This window comes from Tyto alba, unplaced genomic scaffold, assembly GCF_018691265.1.
Source record: "Tyto alba isolate M040663 unplaced genomic scaffold, T.alba_DEE_v4.0 Super-Scaffold_3, whole genome shotgun sequence".
Taxonomy (NCBI): Eukaryota; Metazoa; Chordata; class Aves; order Strigiformes; family Tytonidae; genus Tyto; species Tyto alba.
In genome coordinates, this window is record NW_024881304.1 from 597,600 (window position 1) to 620,609 (window position 23,010).

Below are 23,010 nucleotides of genomic sequence, written 5' to 3' on the forward strand. Positions count from 1 at the left end.
ATCAGGCTCAAACACAAACAAAATGAGTTTTCCGCAGGACCCAATGAGGTTGTGAACATGAATATTAAAACTTCATATGAGTTAAAACAAAAAAAAAAAAAGGTGGGATATGACCATTTTATAGAAGGCAGAGATACCAAAGCTGCGTTTCTGGCTCAAGCAGCACTTCGTGACAGATAGCAGGATCCTGGGACAGCATTCAGGGAAATGATGACTCGCATTCCTCTCCAGGCATCTTCTCCCAGCTGTTATTGGAAAGGGCATATAGGCTAAATATACAGCCGTAGCAGGGCAGAGCAAGGGTCTCATTGCCTAAGGGCATGCAGTTTAACCCAGTGCATAGCCAGCCAGAGCAAGCCCTTTAAAACCCTACTTGTCATTCCTGATTCTGTCTGGAAACAGAGCCAGAGAGTATAAAAATCCTAGCATTTAATTCTAAGTTTAAGGGAATGTAAGCTAAAGCTAGTACTAAAATCCACAGGAAATTAAACTACAAAAGGTTAAAAGAAAAAGAAAAAAAGGGACTAAGAGCTACTTCCATAAAAATGCTTATTTTGAAGATAAACACAACAGGCATGTGTGTGTATATATATATATGCACACAAATGCTTTACCAGTTTCCAAGATTTAGTGAAAAACAGAACTCAAGGTACTAAGATAAAGCAGGTTATTTTTGACTCAAATTTCTCTTTTGTAAGAAAAGCTTTGTATCCTGCTGAATTTGTTTGACATTAATTCTGAAATTAAGACCACGACATTACAGAAAAGTATTTTTTCAGAAGCCATCCTGTGGGAGAGCCTGGGGCAGAGGACACCTGGGCCGGGAGAAGTGCCTGGGCAGGCAGTGGAGAGGCAGTTGACAGCGATGAGACCAAAGCACCACTCTGAAAAGTTAGAGCAATTTCATTTTGGACCACTAAAGAGTTATCTTAGTGGTGAGCGTACACAAGGCAGCAGACCAGTCCCCATACCAGTGCACTCAGATTTGAGAGGCACAAATCGCCAGAAACATTGGAACTAGATGTAGGACTCTAGAGATAAATTCCCCGGCCCTCTGTGTGCTCACTGTGCCGCAGCAGCTTGCGTTCGCTGAAGTCTGATTCTGCACTCTCTAGAAACAATTTACATGGGGGGCCAACAGGTTCACAAGTGAATTTGCAGGGACAAAACTAAGTATCAAGTAGTTTTAAAACTAATGTGGATTTTTGTACCAAAATGCAAGTCTTCAAGTATACAAAGATGAATCCAGACTCTCAGCCATCCCCATCCACAAAAGGCACAAATGAGGATTTCCAAAAAAGCAAAATGAACTTTCTTTAAAAGGCATTCTAACAAGATATCTAGGACCCCTCACAGCAGCTGTAGCCAGAAAGTACAGCTGAGGCACCCGTTGACAAGCCAAGAAAGCACACAAAAACAAGCAGCAAGATACAAGACATCACTTTTTAAATGCAAGGACTATGAGGCATCAGAGCCCGCTCTCATATTCCTCAGCGGGCAGGTTGTTCCATGGCTAGCACGGAAGGACATGTGCAAGAGCAGCTGGCATGACAGTCACCACTGTGTGTCCTGTCCGCTGGTATCCCTCGCCATCCACCAGCTGTTCCAAGACTAATTCACACCAGCTAATGACCTTTGATAGAAGTCACCCGGCTGGAAATCGAAGGTACTGCTTCAGAAAGAGGTTTAAACTAAGGCACTGTCACTGACAGTCTTTTCCTCCACCCTGTGCTCCAAAGGGACAAAATTATCCACAAGCCTCCAGCAACACCTGAAATGTCAGCTGAAGCCCAGAAAAATACTTCCTTCCTAAGCCACCCTGCTGTACTGTGCAGGAGATCTTCTCTTCAGATGTAAGCATGAGCACTGAAACCAATGAGGCTAGAAAGATTTGCATCTTTTGATTTCTTAATCGAATTGAAGGCTGAACAAAACCCCTTATGAGGCTTCCGAGAATCCACATAGAAGAGAAACGATGAATATTCTAATTAGAGAGAAAGTTTCCACTGGACATTTTGTCTTATTAAGTACTAAAGAGTCCTCACAGTAAGAGAAAGACCTTGAGGGATAAACTCCCATGTCTAACAAGGCAGAAAATCCCACTGAAGTTTGTCACAGTTTGGCTTTCGGAGCACGTTACATGTTGCATGAGTCACACAGAGGAGTGCAGTGAGCTTTGATGTGTCCTTTTAGGCAAAACTCTCCCACCTACCTGGCTGCCTATTTTTTAATTATTTAAAAAAAAAAAAAAAAAAAGAAAAAAGGTATAAAGCTCTTTCTGTCAAATTAGCAAGCAGAAGTTATTAGAGGGGTGAAGGACAGACTGATGGGCAGGGCAGTCCTGCAGATCTTCTTGGGAAACCTAGTCATACTTCCAAATCCTGTTCTGAAGGAAACCCTTCCGAGGCTCCAGCTCTGGCAGTACCCCCTGAGCCAGGCCGGAGGGATTGTGTTTTGGCCACGCGATGACTTTTTTTATCACTTTTTTCGTTCGGGCTTCCCTAGGACATGCCGGCACTGCAGCCACCAGGCAAGCATTAGCTTGGTACTGAAGCAGGCAGTGACGTGCAGGAGCACCCGAGAGCGGGCAGCTGGGGCAGGCGTTCCTCCGGGGCGAGGAACAAACAGTCCAAGGGCTGCGGGCACCAAACTCAAATCTGAAAATAAGAAAATCTTGATGGAGGTTTCATACTCCAGAGTCACCTCAAAATGCTGTTTGGCTGGACTGGTTCATGGAGAGGCAGCCACATGCCAAGGGTTTATAATCACCTTCTGAGTATTCCACAAAATTCCTCAGATAATGAAATATTTCAAGCAGGTTCTTGAAAGTGTTTAAGCACCATAATTTCCAATGGGCTGATGTGACAGCACCAGAGCTTCATCACTAAGCACAGGACTGGAAGGCAAGGCTTAGGATCTCTCCCCTACCTGCCAGGGACCCAACTGCCAGGCACAATTTCTGCTGCTGCTACCAAAGGGAAGTAAAGCACAAACAGCTGACATCAAGCGGACACTCGAAACAAGGCAAGCAACACCAACAAAAAGCCATTTTCAGCACTTCAGTTACATATGCAGCATCATTTATTTTCTCTGTGGCAGCGTAACTAAGGGCAGGCACATTCTGTTTAGAAACATCTCGCCGTTCCATCAGCTTTACCACCCTACCCTACAACTCCAAGCCAAGGCATTAAGATGCAACTTTATGGAGTTGCTCAGCCCTGATTTATTACTCAGCCAGCAAGACTGCCATAGCTCTTCATTTAAATATATTTACCACCCAGTGATTTATGCAGAGCAGCCAGGGCATCAGCCATGGGCCTGCAACTTTCGATGTTTCTCATGAAAACTATTCTAAACGCTTCTTGGCAGAATGAGATATAAATGCTCCAACTTTAAGCATCAAGCATAAGATGGGAAAGCTGAAAAATGAAGCTGCGTTGCTCTCGTGCCACAGAGGCACAGAAGGCTTCTGGAGGGAGAATTAACTCCCTGAAGATCGGCAGCTTCCAGCTGGGCACCACATTCCCTTAAACCCACAGAAATCAAGGACTCACCAAAACCCAACAAACTGATAATTTCTTCCTGCAGGTGCACATTTTTATAGGTGCCTTCTCCTCTTGCTAGAGATCAGGGAGCAATGGGCTGGATGGCTTCAGTAACACTGTCTGCTCTTCACAACAATCTCTGGCCCAAGTTGGCCAGCTTTTTGTTCACATAGTAAATCCAAAAGCAACAGATCACTAATGGCACAAGCTCACCAAGGCAGAAGGACAGTGCGTGGTTTCACAAGTCCATCTGCTTCCCGACTGCTCTGGTGCAAGAAGATCAATTTAAATGAAAAAGCAAAGATGAGGACCTTAAAAGACAAGACAGTAACTGAGTCTGAATTGCATTCCTGCAGCATTAATTTCACTGCATTACCTTTAGCTAAATTATCTTGTTTACCTGCATTATCATAATTAAAAAATAACCGTCATCTGGTTTTGACCATGGCCTTAATGGCTTCAGCCAGGAGCAGGGAAGGCTGGAGCTGCTCATCACAAGTCCACCAATGCAGAGATAGCTCCAGCTTTTCTCCCCACCCTGCTCTGGTATTGAGAAATAAGAGACAAGTTGAATTATTTCAAAGTAAGACCAGACTACGTCACTGTAAGGAGTATCAGGGGGATTTAGGCTTTTTTTAAACACTAACATTCTGCCCCATCCATACAGATACAGGACGCATCCAGTCGCAGTGCTCAAGCTCATTCCTTACACCAGGACCCATGCATTCAGGGTTTGGCCAAAAAGGACCAGAGAAACAACCCTAACATACACAAAGCCAGCATGATCAACTAAATGCACTGCAGGATAACACATCCCCCTCTGCAAGCAGCATTGTGCAGCACCTGACACCTCAAAGAAGTTTCAAGGGCTGCTCCAAGCAATCCTCCTGCAGCAATTCCAACACAAACATCCTGCCATTCCTAGTGCCCAAACTCCACAAACAAGAAAGTCCAAAGGTCTTAAAAATAGGACCAAACTGTCCTGCTCAGTCACTAGACAAGTTATTTCAAACTGGGACCCAAGGACAAACTGGGCAGAGCACTTACAGGAAAAAGAGGAGGCAGAGAGACAGCAAGGACAAGGAAACTGATGTTTTTCTTCAGTAAGCAGCCGCAGAGCCCGCACAGTGTAACACGTTTGCAACATTTAACTAGCTGGCATGGAATCTGGTATCACTCCTCAAAAAATGGTCCCAAGGTTTTGCAACAGCAGAAAAAAACAGTATTTTCTCCCTCACAGGAAATCTATCTTGTATGGGTCAGAGGTTGGAAACAAGACCTGCATGTTTCTGAGGGGAAAAAAAGCCACACCAAATTACAGTGTATTTCAAATAGTGTGAGCACAGGCTGCATCCCTCTATTTTGACTTCCCATTGCAGTTTTTACACAGAAGACTGAAGACTGCGTCCTGCCTTCCCAGCACGCTGACACTGTGTCCCACTGCTTCCTAGGTGACAGTACGGACGGCTGTGAAGGGACAGCAGTGTGGCCTCACAGCTGCAGACAGACATGGAAGATGGCAACAGCTGTGTCCTCCTGAATCAAGTGGGCAGATTAGAACTTAAATCCATGTTTTAAAGAGGAAAAAAAAACTGGAATAAGAAGATGGGACAGATCCTGTACCGACTTCCTTCCGACTGCAAAGTAACACTGCGCAGCATGTGATGACTACCTACTCCCTCTGCAAGAATCCCAGGAATGAGGGCAAAGTCATCACAGCTCCAGTGTATGCCCAGGGAAAACAGAGTCAGATGCCATTCTGAAGCAACAAGGAAAATTAACCCAGTACTCAGCTGGGTTTTGTGCTTGGCCTCTCCGCGCCAAGCATCATTTCTTGCTGACCACATGTGCTTTGGACACCCAACAACGACTCTCCCCTTCATGCCTGCACTTCTTTGCCAAGTTAGGCACACTCAGATTTTGTAATCCTTTGCAACAGCAGTGCCTCTGTGCCCCTATTTTCATTACTTTGAGCTCTACTCCCATAGAGGCACTTTATCTGCCTTGGGGCACCCAGAACAGAGTAGAGCCCAGCCCTAGGCACAGTCTGTGCTGACCCGGGGAGAGAAATGAGGACAAGCCCACTTCCCAGCCCAACCACCACCCACAACAGTCCTAAGTGTTCCCCAGAGCACGTAACAGCAGACAAATACATTTGTCCTTAATCACTCCAAGCATTTTCTGCTGAATCCACCCTCAAGTTACCCTTGCTTTGATTTCTGCTCAGCACTCACCTGATCTTCAGTACTAATGCAATGCTCAAATCCCAGTAATTAGGTTAAGGGGGCATCCTGTTACTAGTACCCACTGGACTCTCCTCACTGCTCAGTCACATTTCTATGGCTGTTCTTAAATACAAGAAAATCGGAAACACTTCCCAGGAAAACCTGATGGCTCATTGCTATCAAACAGCACAGTAGAACATAAACAGTTTAGCGAGAGCATAAGGGCTGTATGAAGAGAGATGCTCAAGCGCCACAGGAAAAATGCAGTCTTGGAGTTGCAGAGAGGCCGTTAAGCTCTGAAGGTGTGTTCAGCTTGCCTTCGCTTTACAGCGCTGCCACAGATGCGAGGAAACAATTAAACTGCTTATCACAGTATGTCCCATTCAGCCTCCAGAGCGGGAGAGCAATTCCAATCCCCAGGTGGCAAGCGCAGCAATTAGGTACCCAATTACGCGCACCAAAGCTTTGCTTTGCTTATGTTATTTTACTTCAGTGGTTATATAGTATTTCCTTGGCTTACTGTCATTAAAAGATTGTAAGTTCAGGGAGGACCTGTAAGGTCTCAGCTGAGATCAGGTCAGTCCCACAGGACCTAGTGGCACACTGTACAGCATTTAGAGGTTGCAGAACAGTCCGGACGTCGGCAGGTGACTTACCAGTCATTCAGCTGAGCCAGTTACAAAGCCTGGCCACAACCACTGTTTCCTCACCTGGAGGGTCTAGGCTTGAACAAGAAAAAAAAAAAAAGCAGTTACACCACAGTCTGGATCAGCCTGCAGCTCCACAACAGCCCAACTCTGAAGAGCAGCTCTGGATTGGTGCTTGAGCCTCTTCTGGGCTTAATGATGGATTGTAGGGGAAAAACGTGGTTTTAGCAACTCAGTGCATCCCTTATAAAGCAGACATGCTATGCCAAAAATAACCTGGCTTACTAGTTACAGTCACCAAGTACTCACTTAGCAGGTCTCTGATCAGGGATCACAACACCCTGCACCACAGCATCACCACTGTCACCAGCTGTGCTGGACAGGAGAGGATGCCCTCCCCAGTGCCACAGAAGTGTTTCACATAAAGCAGCTAGCGGTTTTTAGAACAGTAGATGGCCAGGACTCATTTGCCAGCCTCCCTAAAAAAACCCCACTTTCTTCCAGCTCAGACAAGGCTTCTAGTGCAGCTTTGCTGCATCTTCAGCCTTTCAGCTGGAGAGGCTGGACTCCGCAGGCTGTTTTGTACCCGGGACTTCCCAGGGTCACGTATGACAACAGCTGGTCAGCAGCTGTAGAAAGAAACACACTATAACGATCAAGAATGATGCAGTTTTGGGACTTCTCAAATATAATCATAATTTCAGTGTTGCCCTCCAAAGGCCTCCGCTATTCTATTGCAGCAAAGTCCAGAGCAAACAAAACCAGGTTATAGAATTGAAGAATCTTCCACAAAAAAAAAAAAAAAAAAAAAAACAAACAGGGGAAAAAAGCTTTCAGAGATAACAACAGTGCCTCCCACCACAGGGCAGCAGAAGACAGACTGCCTCTCATTTATTCCTCAGAACCTTATGCCAGCCAGGAACTTTGCTCACTGCTGTATGCTGAGCCTAAACACCCCCATCCCCCCAAAAAGCAAGTGATGTTCCTCTAGGTAACACAGACAATACCTAAAACCCCAAGGTTGCAAATAATTAGTTTAAAAAGTCAGAATACCTGAAAATGAAGGTTGTCCATGAGCTGGTCACAGCAAGCACCACAGTTCACTCCTCCACCCCTGCTCCAGCCTTCTGTTCTCCCTCCCTTTGAGGCAGGCAAGCCCTTCACCCACCCGTGACTGTCAGCAGGCAGCCCAGGAGAGACAGAGTCCTGCTCCCAGGGCTGGGGGGCGGCCAGTGGCAGCACCTCCTTCCCTCCCCCAGCAATGATTCAGCCCCTCAAGCCCCAGGCTGAAGGAGGCCTTGTAGGACAGGATCTTTGAAAACCTTAACTTGGCAGATCAAGCCTACAAAAAGCACTGGTGAACTGGGAGCCTTTCAGACGCCTGTAACCTGATAAGATACAGGGCATTTTTGCTGGGAGAGGAGATGGCACATCCTTCACAATTAGAGCAGGGGGCTGCCAACCTTCCAGCCATTGTGCCAGACCAAGTACCTCTCAATGCAAGCAGTTAGGTTCTGTTTGGGTTTTTAAATACTGACAACTTAAAGCTTTTTTTTTTAACTCTTGGAAACGGCTGAACTGCTTTTGCTGAAAACCTGAAACAAAGCCTGAGGCAGGGACACAGCATGTGAAATATCAGTGTGAGCAATTAAGTTCAAGAGTTAAATGCAACTCCCGATGCCAGACAGTCGCTGCATCAAGGCGGTGTGACCGGTGTCACGGAGACACTCACTGCTCCTCCACGCAGGCCTGCGGAGAAAAAACTGCCAGAGCAGCTAAAGCAGGCTACCCCACACCCAGAGTTTTAGACTGAATCCATTCCAAATGGGAATTAATTCAGGGAAGTCCTGCAAGAGGGAGCTCTGGCCAGATCACTGCAACTGGGAGGCAACTTCTGGAAAACGTGCTAAGGGGCTTACAGCATCTGGGTGTGCGTGCTCCCTGGATGCTGCCGCTACGCCCTGCTCCATCCCAGCCTCCGCTTGCTCATTCCCCTTGGAGGCAGCTCCACGGGAACACCGCTCGGCAGAGCCGGGATGCAGACCTCCAGCTGAGGCCATGGGCGAGGTGCTACGCTGAATGCACTTGGGTAGCAACGCGATTAGCATCGCTGCTTCAATTGCTGCCTTCGCTCCAGAATCTAAACTAGTGTAAAACCTGAAGGAAGCATCTCCTGAATACAAGCCCTACTTAGGCAAGGCGGTGCTGTTTGAGCTGAGTTTGAAAGTAACCATTTCGCTGCTGCAAAAAGTTATGTTCCCTAGGTCTTTATTCTGTGCCGTAGTACTGCCTGCTCCCTTACGCTCACTGCTTTTCTTCCTTGGGAAAGCTATTTCTTTCTTCCACTGCTCTTTCACAATACCAAAAAATAATCTGAAGAAAAACTGATAAGAGGACTCAGGGCAGTTGTGCCATCGTTTGTTTTTTGTTTTTGTTTTTTTTTTTAAATCAACTATCTACATCAGCTATGTCTCTATAAAGACAAATCACTAAGACTGGAGATGGGTGCCCTGAAGCACTGCGGGCAACAGCATTACCCTAGCCTAGCAAAACACCCCGCAAGTCACTGAAGGAGAGGTCTAATCACATCACCTACACACCTATAGCTTATTCTGGGTTTTGCAAGGACCAGTGCACAGAACTGGAGCGGATCCGAAGCACTGGGATAATGCATATTCTGACACAAGCACATCAGCCAGAGTGAAAGCTTAGAGGCTGGGAAAAACATCCATAATGTCATTTGTGACAGCAGGTTTGCTCTGCTTGTAACATACACTGCCAACACACCCAGGAAAGCTGCTTAGATATCACCAGATAAAGGCTTTTCACCATTCAGCCTGTAATTTAATGTAAATTGCATTGTCCTGCTACAAAAAGGCATCTCCATATGAAGCGCAAGGAACTCAAAAAATCAGGAGCAGCCACAGCAAAAAACAAGTAGTACTCACACCAGGGCGGAATCCCTTCAGCCTCCCTCTGTGACCAGAGGGTCCCGCTCCCCTTTCTACAGGTGCAGTTCTGTAATCCAGAGCTGCACAGGCTTCTCACTCATTAATGCAGGTGATCTACTCTAAGTATCACCACCTTAATATTTTGTAGGTTTTGTCCACAGAAATAACTCCAGACTCCTCTGAGTTATGAAGTCATGTTTTGACAAGCACCAGTGCAGCAAATTCAATTAACCAGTTGAGTCTGCCTTCTACTTGGGCATCATGGAAGCAAGATTTCCCAAAGTCCATCCCCAAGATGCAGCATGGTATTTAGTAGGTACGCTGCTGTGACCCTTCCAGTGTGATTTAGAGGGTCTGCCTCCACTCCCCCCCCGCCTCTCCTGGTGTCCTGGAGCAGGGAGTCCTGCACAGAGCATGCCATGCCCCAGAGAAAACCTGGGAAAACTACCCTGCTCTTATCTTGAACCCCGGTAGAGGCTGGAGGGGTTTGGAGAGGACACTCGCAAACCAAGCTGGAGGCAAACAGTAGCTCTTTAGAGGAATAAACCACTCATCAGCCTGTCGTGATTGATAAGTACATCTGCCAGTCCCCACCTGCTGTTCACATTCCTGGCATTTCTTCCTGCAGCATTTTCTCCCGGAGAAGGGACCGGCTGCTTATCAACTGCAGCAGAGGAGATTTAAAGGAAGGGAAACAGGCCCCAGCTTAAACAAAATGAAGAGATTTCAGGCCCTGAGCAAGCCAAAGACAGTTTTCTTGCATCAGATCGGGGAACCTGCTGAAGGGGTTTATTCCAGGAGCCCTCCACAGGTTCAGAAACTTGTAATGGGTGTTAAGCACTCCCCTTTGCTCATTCCTGCCATCAGACCTCTATTAAATTCCTGGCAGATAAAGCAGGGGACTCCACAAAAGTCTTTGTAGCCTCCAGCCTCTTACGCCAAAGTCATTTTCTGCATCATTCAACCACTCCCTTGGATAAAAGGGAGATAAGTGCGAAAACACGCCAGCCTCCCCAGAAGACTGAAGGCTTTGCTGCCTTCCCCAAAGCCGAGGGCTGCTGAGCAGGGCGGCCGGGAGAGTGGCCAGGACGGCTGTTCAGAGCTGCACCAGATATTTCTGGGAGTGAAGGAGCAGGAGTTTAGTTCTGGTTTTCAGCCCTGGACATGGGCTGGAAGTTCCTCCTTTTCTTCAAGTTCGTTTTAACATGGTAAGAAGGTGAAGGAAAATAAACCGGTACGATTGTAGCAGAACCTCAAAGCAGATGGGTGGAAAGTGAGCCTGCTTGTTGTCAGAAGAGGAAAAAGCAGCTCAGAGGAGCTCTTAAGAACTCGGTGTCTTTAAGATCCCAACCTCTCTGTCAAACTACATCAAAATTAGCTGTCAGGATCAAATTTATTAGAGCATGTAGTCACACTGAAATCCTATCAGCCTGGTTGCTGCAGGGAGCCAAGGCAAAGCTGGGTTTCTGGAATTCAAGTGCCCCAGCAGCCATCTAAAAGTGATTTCCTCTCACTGAAAGATGAACACACACACATACACACACACAACTGCAAACAAATCTATGAGTTTTTGCTTATTTGCAATCTTTGGGGAAGGAGGGAGGAGGCAGCAGGAAATAAATGCAGCTTTCCCCATGCCTGAAGAGGAGCAAAATGCAAACCAGGTTTTTTATTTCAGACCGAGGTGGTTATTTCCATCAACAGACAGTACCACTCCTTAAGGCAGACAGCATAACAGTGCCTTTATAAACCAGGTTGAAAGCAATACAAAATCTGACTTATCCTGGATGCTGCTGGGGAAGAGCCCACACCTGAGAGCTGTGGCTCGGCAGGCAGGACACCCCAAACATCGTGATCACCAGCCTGCCACCCCCCTTTGCAGAGCAGCTTCCCAACCAGTTTTTGAGGGTATCTCCCAAAGCTGCCATGCTCACTCTTACAAAGGAGCCAAAAGTTAGCAGCAGTGAGGAGAAGGGGAGGGCAAGCCAGGTGTGAGCAGCATTTGATTAGCTGGCTAATGGGTGCAGCTGTCCTCCGGTTTTACAGCTCTTGGAGGAAATTTAAACAGGAACTTTCTATAAATTAACTGCCCATAAAACGAGCATGTTTTCTCAACGCACCAGAAGGTCGGGAAAGGTCTGCTCAGCCCTCCGTTCCCAGGACACGGCAAACAGCCTCCACAGTTGCAGTTTCTCCTTCCGAAGCAGATCATCGCAGATTTAGCCCATGCAGTAGTGAGCTGGTGAAAGCACGCTCGTGAAGCAATCAAAGTCATTCTCCATTCACAGCAAACTAATAATTTGTGTTTCCCCTAAAATCCCAAATGCAATCCAGATGTCTAAGTAGCCTTTGTCCCAGAAAACAAACTATACAACAGCCTTGGAAAGACAGCCATAGCTCCGCTTGCCAAAGTCCTCGCAAGGATGTTTATTCTGTGGGAGCAACAAACACATTGTTTTCAACTCCTTCCAGGTCTGGAAGCTGCAAGTGTGAAGGTGGTTATAGACACTCTCCCCCAACCTTTCTGGCTTCCTCTTCCTCAGGAGGATTATTTAAGAGGTAAGAGTTGACCAGTAGTGATATTCGGTGGATAAAAATACATCAGGTTCCCAGTTTTGAGGGAACCAGAAGGACAGGAGAAGCCAGGGTGAAGGCAGCGCAGCAAATGTGGGAAATAAAAGAAATAATGCAAATCTCTTAATCTTAGGATGCATAAGGAGGGCCAGCATGCTTTGTGGGGTGCTCATTCCCCACAGTCACCCCGAGCCATGGGAGGAGAGCCCCTGGCAGTGAGGATGCCGGGAAGGGCCGTTTCACCAGGGGCAGGCTGGCTCGTCCCAGGTCCCAGGAAAAGAGGAACAAATAATTTGGCCAAAGGGCTGAATTCCTCCGGCGGCGCAAGGAGGGCAAGTCCACAGCTGTCCCGGGGTGAGGGACCCAGGCCAGCTGTTGAGGGGGCTCACAGGCCCCCCAGCACCCTGCTGCGGGACCACCGGGCACGAGCAGGGTGTTTCCCGTGCTGGGGGGGCTCAGCGCAGAGCCCTCCCCGTACACCAGCCCTCCCCGCCTGCCAGCAGCCTTGGGGTGCAGCACGCCAGGGAAAAGCTGTCCAAAAGACCTGTGGAAATGTTTGGAAGAGTTGAAAATAGAGTTTGAGAAACAAACACTGACCAGCCATATAACTCTTCCAGGGATATTTTGAGCATTAGTATAGTTGCATTCCAGTCCCTGAGTATATTTTCTATAAATAAGTACTTTAAGTCACTTTGTTTCAAAAATTATATTAGTCAAGTGCAGTGCAATGCTTCAAATTTTAGCCCCGCGGGCCGCCAGCCGAATTTGCTGCTGATTTTTAAAGTTGTGCTGTGTTACCTAGGGTATAGCACAGTATCATCTTTTGTTTTTTTTTTTTTTCCAGGTGCTTTTCTACAAAGACATTTATTCTTTGTTATAACATTAGGTCTCTACTGATAGATCAAGCTCCATGGATTAACACGTCTTTATTCACAAACCAACAACAGTGGGTTTATTTGCAAATCTACTTTTTTTTCTTTCCCTTTTTTACAGGCCAATAAGCAAAAGAAAATACACCAGTAATTCTGCATGCAAAGTAACTCTCTCTAGAACTAGGAATTTTTGTCATTGACAAAGCCACAGTACATACAACTGGCAGCAATTTCTGGGAGCTCCGTTCGAGCGGTGCGTAAGGCTGCCAGGACACAAGTACTGCACGTAACAAGCCAATTACGCTGCAGACATGCCAAAGCTCCCCAAAGGCCCTTCTTCTCTAAAGACTTAGCAAAGCAGCATGCACAGGGAAAACAGATCATCCTACGTCCTAACCTGGGTATCCTGCCTGCAAATAGGTCTAGACCCATACACTTCAACCCAAACACCCTGCATGCACAGTGGTATCTAACCCTCTCGCCTGAGAGGCAAAAAGGGAGAACTCAGATACGTAAGTTGTGGTTTTGAAAGGTCCACAGCACCAGCAAACAGCAGGGTACAGCTAAGGGCAGACCCTGCACCCCAGCTCTGCTGGTTGCTCTGCCACTCCAAGCTCCCATCCCATCAGGGATACAGGTTCTTGTGCACCAGAGATACCGACAAAACGCGGCTTATCTTTCAAAGCATAGATTTCCACCAGCGCTTTACAGTACACAAATATTAATATTTGCAAATAGATCCAGGCCTGCTTAATCCAGAAAACACACAGCTGTGGCCAAGCATGTGTTTTCTTTGGAGAACAGACCAGACACTCCGAGCCTGGTTGCCTTACCTATTTTTGAAAGCCAGATTTAAGTCAACCGAACAGATAATAGCCAAGCTGAAACACCAACCCTCACCACAAAACCTCCTGCTCTTCAAGTTCTTGGTTGCTCCTGAAAGGGGGAAAACACCCACAACCTACTGCAGTCATCTCTACCAGCCCTGCTGGGGAGATGGGGAGAGGGCATGCCTGCTGGGCTGGGGCAGGTAGCTGCCTGCCGCTGTGCCTCAAGTTATCAGCTAAATCACATCAGAGGAGCTCCATGACCATTCAGCAGGAATGGGGCTACATGACTCCTCTATCTTCTTTCCCATCCTTACAGCTCTGGCTGTAAATTCCTCAGGGGCAGCTGCGAGCAGAAGGCCCTGGTAGAGCACTGCTGGCCATGGCTAGCTGGGACCTCTGCAGGGAACCACAGCAGCGGTTCCGACAGCTCCAGGGTAAGGATGCTGGGTGAACCTAAAAATGGTGAAAAAAATCTTAATTTGTTGCACTGGTATGCAGACTGCACCTAAGAAACTGCTTAATTGGACACAAATAGAAGAATCGAGGCTAAGCTGGAATGATTCGTCTTAGGGACATTTGTCTTAGGTAGAGGGTTCCCAACATGTGCCACATAATTGTAGGGGAGCTTTGGGGTGTGGGGACTTGCAAGGCCACCTGTACTGACCATAGTGGTGACACATCCATGTAAGGCTGAGATTGGCTGAGTAACAGGAACACCAGATTTGGGTATGGATGTAGCAGAGTTGAAACCAATGAGCAAAAAGTGCTAAGGGGCTGTTATTTCTGAGTCTGGATAGAGAAAGGGAGGGACAGGGGCAATGAAAAAATGGGTCCTGAAATAGAGAGGAAAAAAAAAAAAAAAAAGCAAGAATGAGGTGCAATATAAAGAACAAAGGAGGGTCAATCTTCCTGTGGTAGGAGCAGGGGCACCTAGGGAGAGCCATGACCCCAATGTGCAGACTGAAAGCCCCTGGGATGCCAGGGAACCCCCCTGGGCAACCTGCTGCACTCCCCACCCAATCTGTGTCCAAAAGACTTGTCATGGGAGGGCAAACTAACATAGGCTCACACCTTAAGATGAAGTGGCATGAGAGGGGAAGGGTAACATTTGCAATTCAGTAGTAGTGTCATTTGTCAGATTTAGCAGTAATAATTACTAGTTTTAGAGCTGTTAAGCGTGCAAAATGTTCTAACTGTAAACTACTATCAGTGCTGTTTATTAGTGAATCAAATAGTCAATAACTTCACTAGTTTCTCAGGGGAGTATTGCTTCATAATAAACATCTGTCTCTCAGACCAGCCACATCTCCGGCCTGCACACCGAAGGGGCTGGATCAGACCAGGGGCTCACAGCCAGGATCTCCCAGCCTCGAGGTCTGGGCTAGCTGCTGTCTAGGTATTTTGGTTAAGCAAAGGAGCTTGGTTAAGCCTGCATGGGCTGGGCTGCTTGCGTTACACATTTGTACAATGCCTGACATGAAGAGGCTGTGACCCACCACTGAAAATTGTGTGCACCACCACCACCGTGTGAACACACCATTGGGCACACTTTTAATAGCTTCTAATAATAAACTGGGATAAAGAGCTTAGAAGTTTGAAGTGCCTGTGTAAAGCACACCTGCAATTAAAAGGACACTCCTCAGCCACACCACGTCAGCAAGACCAGAGGGCAGGGCTGGGGATGGGACCCACCTCAGGTCCTCCCACTCTTCAAGGAAGAGTGACCTAAATCCTCCATCTTTCAGACTCCAGTGGCAGCAGGAAAATGAGCCAGTCTCATTAATTTCACCTCCTGCTGCCTGGTGAACTTCTCTGCAGAAAAAAAAAAAAAAAAAAAAAAAAAGATTCAAAGCTATGCTGGTGACCTGGCAACTCAAATCTTCTCTGGAGCAGGAGACAGCAAATGACCTGCTGCAGCATTACTCACCTAATGGCCAAGCTCTGCTCTTTCTCTCCAGAGCTCCTCAAGTTATTCAGATGGGGACTTTTTAAAAATCCAGTTAGGACACCCAGCAAGGCAACCGTTTCTCTGCAGAACAGTATATGCAATAGAAGGGCAGGCAGTCCATCGTCAGCTGGTGGCTCCACAAAGACTCCTCTGATATACAGGAGACTCCAAGACAGGCACGATGCACAACACTGGTGACACCAACTCCTCCCTGCAGCTTCACTGGATCCTCACTGAAGCCATGTACACTTGGGCACCCTATTTTCCTATGATTTCCAGGGTTCAAGTTTATTTTTTAATATGATAGTAACTGTAGAAGACTATAGAAAAAACCCCACACTGGCCTGAGCGGCTCCAGAGTCTAAAATAAACATGCCAAGCCCTGTTTGTGATGGAGTAAAAATAGCTTGTTTCTCATCCCTTCCCAGGACCTCTGCTTTGTACACAAAAGCTTCACAGGTTAACTATAAAAATACCAGACGTGCAAGGAATGTCTTGATTTGAGCTTTGCACTGTTTGGAGGAGTTCAGAAACCCATCTCAGCCCTGCAGCGAAGGGATGCACCCTGCCCAGGGCTAAAGGCCAGGAGCTGCCAATTTCCTTTAACAGAAACCACCGTCCTTCTGGAAAACAAACAAACAAACAACCTTCACTGGAATTACATCTTGTGCTCTTTCTTGGCTGGATACTTTTTAGAATGACACTTATTCCAAAGAGAGTTAACTACAAAATCTAGTGCAAAGCTGTGCTGCAGCCAGGACTGGCTCCCTGGGAAGTGGAGCAAGCACAATCAGTGTCTGCATCAAAACGAGAAGAGAGACTGTGGCTGGTCTGGCTCACTGTAAGAAACATCGCTTCATAGCAAGTTGTGCTAAATTAACTTTTTTTCCAGGGCGTAAATGTATCTCACCTGGCACCTGCAATGCTCAGGTCTGAAGAGAACAGAAAAACAAGACCTAGGAGAGCAGCACCGCAGGAAAGCCATCACAAAGCTGAGTTTAACCATTATATCATTTCTAATGACAGATCAGCCAGCCCCACAAACAAGCACCAACCTATTTATGACTTGGGCTTAAAAAAGGACCAGAGGAGAATCTGCAATGCATCTGAAACCTGCTGGTATTTATACACACGCTAAAAAGGCACCCAGGGGAAAACGCCAGGCGTATGTGTCCCCAGCCCTGCAGGCGAAGCTCGCAGGAGCCACCGGCCCCAGGAGCCTTCCCAGAAATGGCCGGGAGCCGGCACATCTCCCTACAAGGCAGCCCCGACAGCGGCACATGCGGCCGTCCATCTGCTGCCGCGCTCTCCCGCCTCGCCGCAGCCCGAGAGCGAGCACCACCCGGGCTTTAACCCACCCCCGGCAGCACAGGGCAGGCACCGGTTTTGGGGGACCCCCCCAGGGACCACCTTCAGGGGCATAAGCACCTACAAATACTGCACTCTGGCGCCGGCTCCGTGTTCGCCATTAAAATTCATCTCCAGAAACCCGGGCTTAAATTGAAGCAGCATAAATTAAGCGGTGATTTGGGGCTTTGGGTGAGACGCAGCAACATCTCAGAAGAGCTCTTAGCACAGCCACACTCATTTTAAGTGACAGGGACAAGAAAAACAACTTTGCTTGCTAAATACACATTTAGCTTAGCCGGTCATATTGAAAAGCTCAACATTTTTATTTTAGGTTATGTTCTTAAGCATGCCCACACCACATTCAAGGCTAGCATCTAGTGAGATCTGTTACATGGGTTCCTAAAGTTTCCTCCACTTGATTAAAGCAAATCTTGAGTCGAAGACTTCAAGAGATGGGAAAGCCACAGTCTTCACTCAGCTATTTCTTCCCAATAAGCACCCTAGCAAATAAATGAGGGGGAAAAGTGCACCTTTTCCAGGTTTTACTTTGTCTGGCTTCCTCCTCCTCTTGTTATACACAGACTTTCAAAATTTATGGTCAAAACCATTTCAGAGAACAAGAAGAGTGATCTGGAACCTTCCAGCTCTCTTGTACCACCTGCCTACACACTATCACTGAAGAGTCACCTCACCAGATGCTTCAAGGTAGAAATCACAGCTTGTTTTATTTACATTAATATTTTGTGTTAGCTGTTACGTAAATACTGTTGCTCTTAAACGAGGCTTCTCTCAAGTCCCCTGCCCTCCCCACCTGCCATCGCTTCCCATTCTAGCTTATTCTGAAAGGGCAGGACTCCTGGAAATAAATTTTCTTCTTATCTGGTAGGCACTGTTACAACAGCCCAGCCACCAAGCAAGCACCAAATAACTGTGACACTCCAATAACCTCATCCCGTATGTGCAACCCAGGATTTCAGCTCATACTTCCAACCCCCAACACACTCTTACAGCAATACTCCTGTCCCTGACGCAAGGCAATGCAAGTGCATCATGCTTCCTTCCTACTCCAGTGCACTTTTCCTCCTATTCAGTGGCTCACAAAGATCTCAAGAGATCATGAAACCTGGGATCCACAAGCAACATGTTCTCCCACACTAGCAAAGACTTGGAAACTCAACATTCTGTAGAGAAAGGAATGGCTGAACCATCTCCCTGACTCTTCCTCACTGGGCAGATGTGGGTCTTCAAGGCACAGCAGCATCACAGCCAGCTTCATGGTCATTTTAAGCTGCTGTTACTTCCAGAGGAAGCATTTCCACCTCTCCCATTCCACTCCTCTCTCCCCTTTGTGCCAGTACAAGTGTTACAGCTGCACAGAGAAGCGGATGGGGGAAGAGACATACATTAAAGAAACCCAGCAAGAGGCAAACAAGAGGCCAGCTTCCATTTGGCTCAGCTTGCTGGCTGGATGCGGGGTCTGCAAGACCACTTCTCCTTTCCCTGGTACCAGCACAAGTGAAAGGCAGGACCTCTTCTGCCAGCACCACCAGCTCAAACCAATCGAGAAGCTGAGCACGCCAAGTTTGGACCCTGTGAAAAACTGGGCTAGGCAGGAGTGCTGCATAAAGCCGCCAAGGAAAACCCAAACAGTTCCAAAAGATAAAGGGAAAAAGAAATTAAACTAGTTTCAGCTGGACATCTCCCATTCATTTCCCGCTATTGTCCTAACCAGCATCTAAGCAACACATACTGACAGCGAGGGCCACCTCCCACAGCCAGCTGCATCCTGGTAGCAGGCAGCGCAATTCCCTTACAGCAGAACTCTCCGGCTGGATCTATTTTGCATTAATGGTCCGCTCGAGCACTTCTGGGCAAACTGCAGCAAGCAGGAGAGCGACCTGACGCAGGTTTCTTTCCAGCCACTAAGCCACTTTAAATGACATCTAAAAATACATTAAATGCTTTTCTCATGTGACTTTTCTATGCAAGGGACCATTCTAAAGCCTGCCAACAGCAAATGGAACGAGATGCTGCTGCAAGACCTCCTTCCTGCACAAACAGCCTCTGCATCATCACTTGTTTGAGTTCAGGAGAGCAGCCTAAGACAAAAACCTGGAGCAATATGCAGTCTGCTTGGCAGCATCAGCTACTGATGTAGCACCATTTTCCCCAAAGGGCTGTGCTTCCACTCAGGATTACCACCCAGATGAGGAGCTGCCATGTTTTGCCTGGTTTTTGCTCCAGAAGGATCTTTAGTTACACCCAGACGTGTTCAAATGTATACTCCTCCCAACCAAGCCTAAAGACGCAAAATAACTTCCCAGCTCTGCTGACACAGGTAATTCCTCTCCATTGAGGACTTGAGGTAAATAGGACAACTGTTTGCCTTTGAAAGTGCTTTGCAAATCAGCTCAGCTGGCTGCTACCACAAAGACCAAGCAGGAGAACACTGGCCACTTCAATTACTCCAGCTGATCTTCAAGCCCACCTCCTCAGCATAGATTTACATCACCAAGTTTCCCACCAAGGCAGCTCTTCCACTCCCCAGTGGGGAGCAGACAGCTTTTCTGCTCTTTTGATATGCAGACCTGTGCGCTTACAAGATTCTGTACGTGCCTGGGTCTGCCTCGAATTGGAGGAGACACTGACACCCTAGGAAATAAAAGGTGTCTGCTCCTGGATCAGTTCATGCTGCAGAGCCGAGCCGTCTGCTTCTACAGATACTGAGGGTGGCTCTTCCTTGCTCCAAAACAGACACCTAGCCATGTGCCCAGGCGGCTCCGAGCTTCAGCTGACCTTTTCCAGCTGGCACAGCCTACAACTGCTGGTCCCAAACAGGGCTTACAGTCAGCTGCACAGAATTTGCTAAGAATCATCGTAAGTCACTGCTTAAAGAAGAATCTCACCCCTAAACACTTGCATAGGGCGTCAGTTTAGCCAGCTTGAATTCCCATATATGACCAGAAAATAGGACTTCAGCATGTGAAGTACTCTTTCCTTGGCTCTCAGCTGGAGTGACCAAGCCACATGCTACACCAGTCCAAAAGGCACTCACAGGGAAGGGCTCCGCACCCAAACTTGCTCTCCGTCATCTCCCTCATGCTTTTCCAGCAGGATCTGAGCTGACCAACTCATCACAAAACGCATGTATGTGCAGCCAAGGCACAAAGGGCAGAACTGCCCCTATTTGCAATACCTCGATTTCATCTTAACTTCAAGAAAATAAAATCCTAGATCTCCCTGCCTTCTCTGTTCTTTGCTTTCCTTTATGGAGCAGGGGAGAAGCTGCCTCAAACAATCTCCTGAAGCATCATATCAAGGCAATGGTTTTCAACCAGCATGTGAACAGACTACAAGAAACCCATAAAAGGTGTGAAAAGGCTTACCTGAAGTCAGAGGATTAAGTTCGCCATACAAAGTTATGCACCTCCATAGGAAGCTTTAGGAGTCTGCAATTCAGAGAAGAGAAAAAGGCTGGAGGCTGCTGAGCTGGGTCATGCCAGAGCAAAGCCCACAGCACCAGGATGCAGCACGGAGGTCTGCAGGAAACAGCTTCTTCCTGTGACGACAGGACAGTACCATGACCCCTCTCCCCAGGGACCAGCTCGGTCGACTGCCAGACTGAGCTGGGCTCACAGAGCCACATCCAGTACATAGATCAAAAGTCACTGAGGCGCCAGCGAGCAATGCACAGCCCTACCTGTCCCAGCAGGTCCTGGCTCCAACCCACCACAGCCAGGGCAGGTGAAAGCAGGAGGCGGAGGCGAGCTGCAGTTGCACCGTTTCCACTTGACCCAAAAGTAGGGCGTTTCGGGAGCACGGCAGGCTTTGGCGTAGCAGCACAGAACCAGTGTGGCAGGGAGAAGGAAGAAGAGGGTCGAGATTCCAGTTTCCAGGAATACGGGGCATGCAGTACTATGGTACCAGCACTGGGGCAGTGGTTTGAGGGGAGGGTGGTGACTGAACCACATCACACGTCTGGAGTGCAGCTTCTAGACTCCAGGAGCTCACCCACCTCTGGTCGAGGCTTTTAAGCAAACCTTCTCACGCCTAAATTAGCCATGGTAATCAGAGAGTACTTCACTCTGCCATGTTCAGCAGACAGAATTGCAGACAACTTTCATCCTGGCTTATCACCATTATCACACAGGGGAACACCGCTGCCTTCTCAATGTTTTAAGCCCACAATACACATTTTACATCTTTGCCAGTAGCAAATGAAGCCCTTTTTCACATTAGCTTCGATTACAAAGTTTCCATGAGGCTATAAAGCCCTCCCTAACAGTTTACTACCAAGGGTTCGTAGGGTTTTGCATGCAGTACCATTACAACATGTTGCTTTAGCTCCTTCGGTACATTTCTGAAGGAGATTTGTATTTATTCTCAGCAATTGTTATTCTCAGACGATCCAAACTTCTTACCTCCCTAAAGGCTGACCCCTGATATTAAAACAATATTCTAAGATGTGATAAAGTGTTTCCTGAAAGAGCAACCAGCACAAGGCTGCTGGCATACGGATAAACAAAGCACCAGCTTCATAAACACTGCTGGAAGAACAGAATTCCCCTCGCGGAGGACACAAAGTCTCACATTTTGGCCAAACAGCTCACTCTGGGGGAACCGAATTCTGTACCCTGCAAACATGCACAGTACCACAGCACAGATTTTTATGTTAGACTACCTGAGATCGTTAGTCCAAATTACTTCTGTATTACTGCCACCAAAACACACATTAGTGCCCAGCCTGAAAAACACCTAATCTGACCTGGACACTAATTAAGGTTTAGTGCCCCATTCCTGATGCTTTATTCCACACAGGATGAACAGATTGTGTTTTGACCACACTCCAAAACTTGCAGGACCACTTACACACTCCATACAACAGCTATTCTGTGCACAACCACCACATGGCAGAAGCTTTAAATGAACTCAATGTGAGAAATAATGAGATCAATGACACAAGCTGTTTGCACCTATTAAGTTCAGTTGTTGTCAGTACTACTGAAATTATACTTTCCAGCATGTTTTAAAGCATGTGCTACTGCACAAGCATGGGGGAGAAAGGAAAGATGCTGAGGATTTCTGAGAGCAGACAGGCAAGGGTTTTTTTAATTTTAGGAAAAATACTGGAGAAAGATTCTCCTTTGAGCCAGTACAGTTCCACCGTCATCTCCAGCCAGTCTTTACCATGCATCTCTAGAGGTAGAAGTCTAATTTTTAGAGAGAGAAAGACAGCTACACCGAGTCTGTGCACCTTCCCAATAGGATCCTGCAAAGTTTAATTCAGAGGAGGTTTTAGAATAACCACCTTTTATTCTCTAATGCAGGCCCCAGGCACTATCATAAAAATTCCACTAGAACTATTTCCTTTGGGGTGGGAAAACACCATGCATGGTCTCTCATGCAGGAATCAGCTCCTACAGTACAGAAGGCTCACACACACACCCCACAGACATCAACACCTAACTAGAAAGTCTAAGGGACCCGAACATGGACTCACTGCAGCAATTCGTATCATTGCAATCCCAACGTCAAAAACATCCTGCCAGATTTTCCACTGGCATAAAGCTCTGTATTTGTAAATGACTGCAAGACCATTTTATTAGAACCACTCCTTACTTCGGGAAAAGCAAAGTACTTGCCCTCAGAGAAAGCTGATCTAGAGGGATGGTCTTTTCCTTAGGGAAAAAAAGAGAGCGCCCCAAAGCATTCAGCATCAGCACACACTCACCTCTCTTTCTGCCTCCTGGCTCAAAATACCTCTTACTACCCAGCTAGAAGCCCACACCTGTGGAAGGCCTTCCTGTAGGAATCCCAAGAGTCACAACAGAAAGATAACAAAACATCTCATCTTACACTTCCACACGTTATTTCAGCAATATTTAGAGAAGGCCTGATGAAACTTTTCCTTGCTGTAGAGGAAACTCTCAGCTACAGACCAGTATTGAAGAGCTGCTTTAGAGAGTAAGTTTACAGGAAAGGGACAGAGGCCATACTGGAAAAACTCAGCAACTACTTCCATTCTGATTAAAGCAGTATCTGAACAGCATCCTGGACTGCTGAATAAC

The 23,010-nt window shown here is 47.1% G+C and overlaps 1 protein-coding gene across 6 annotated transcripts in view; it reads right to left on the reverse strand.

Annotated features, from left to right (window-relative positions):
- Positions 1 to 23,010, reverse strand: part of DAG1 (dystroglycan 1) — a 53,573-nt gene that overhangs the window by 24,556 nt on the left and 6,007 nt on the right. Inside the window, exon 2 of one of the 6 annotated variants that reach the window (XM_042799394.1) lies at positions 20,329 to 20,391. The exons of 4 other annotated variants lie outside the window; for them this stretch is intronic. The gene's annotated coding sequence lies outside the window, so the exon portion shown is untranslated. Of the gene's footprint in view, positions 1 to 7,470; positions 7,490 to 20,328; positions 20,392 to 23,010 lie in introns of those variants that run through there. One more of the 6 variants, XM_033008671.2, reaches the window with a different exon arrangement.